Below are 1,290 nucleotides of genomic sequence, written 5' to 3'. Positions count from 1 at the left end.
TATATATATATATATACAGTCAAACCCCGCTATAGTGAACCTTAAAGGGACCGAAATTTCGGTTCACTCTAACCGGGAGTTTACTATATCCGTTCTCATACAATTTAACTAATTCCAAATAATTAACGGTTCCAAATAATAGTTTAATAATTAACTGCTCCAAACTCATCCCTTTTATTACCCATTATTTATATAAATGACTGAAAAACAATATGAAGTAATAAAATGTGTTAACTTTTATTTTTTATGACTCTTCGTCTTGCGTATAAAAAAAATTGATAATCTTTAGCTGATGAGCATTCCTCAACATCAGATATGAAAACACTTACCGACTCTCAGATAATTTTTCCTAAATTTATGTTATTTCGCTTTTTAAACCTGTCTAATTAGCCATTCGAGCACTTAAAAGTAATCTCACCAAATCGTTTAGCAAATTGATCGACATTAGTCCAGATACTGGTAGATTGCGGCTTCTCTGAATGCTGGACCACTTCTGTAATGCTTCTTCAACGTCCTTGTGATCCACTTTTCTCAACTTTTTTCTGTCATCTAAATTTTTTTATGAGCAAAAATTGTTAATGCATATTTTTCCACATGGTACAAACTGTAGATTAGGATAATTTAAAATCCCTGCAAATATCGATTTGATTACATCCTTTTTAATACTTAAGTCCATTTTATCTTCAATGAAGATGTTTTACGTTTACTGCTCGCCATAGTTTAATTTGTGGCACTCTTGGCCACCAGAATAATCTAATCTTTGCATGTCAAGGTGACACTTATTTGCAGGATTAAATAACTGAACTGAGAGTAAAAACGAGTCGTAAGGACTCGTTATGGACGTTATTATCACAGATTAGTGTTCACCCCTTTGACCAATAATGAATAAGTACGCATTCCGACGCGCTACCTCTGATAGGAAATAGATATTGACCCCCCTTACAGGTGCAACATCTGCTGGTGTTGGCCTCTGTTTAGGGATGAGAAAGTCAGATAAAAAAAGTAAACAAGAAAAAATGCTTATTGCTATATTCCATGATATATCGGTTTAAAAAAAATTCTACTTAAATTTTTTTTTTTATTTATTTGGAAGTCGAAAAATTACTATAAAAAAATGAAGGGAAAAAATTAGTCGAAGACGGAAAAAGACTCATAATATCCAATTTCCTCTATTTCTTTTTTGTCCATAAAAAATAACATTATACGTTGTATACCAAGGCACAGGAGCGAACTTTTTATTCACTATAACCGGGAGTTCGCTATACAGGGCCGGATTAAGACCTCTTGAGG

Source organism: Parasteatoda tepidariorum, chromosome X2, assembly GCF_043381705.1.
Source record: "Parasteatoda tepidariorum isolate YZ-2023 chromosome X2, CAS_Ptep_4.0, whole genome shotgun sequence".
NCBI classification, from domain to species: Eukaryota; Metazoa; Arthropoda; class Arachnida; order Araneae; family Theridiidae; genus Parasteatoda; species Parasteatoda tepidariorum.
The sequence above is the reverse complement of the archived record's forward strand: the minus strand, read 5'-3'. Positions refer to the sequence as shown.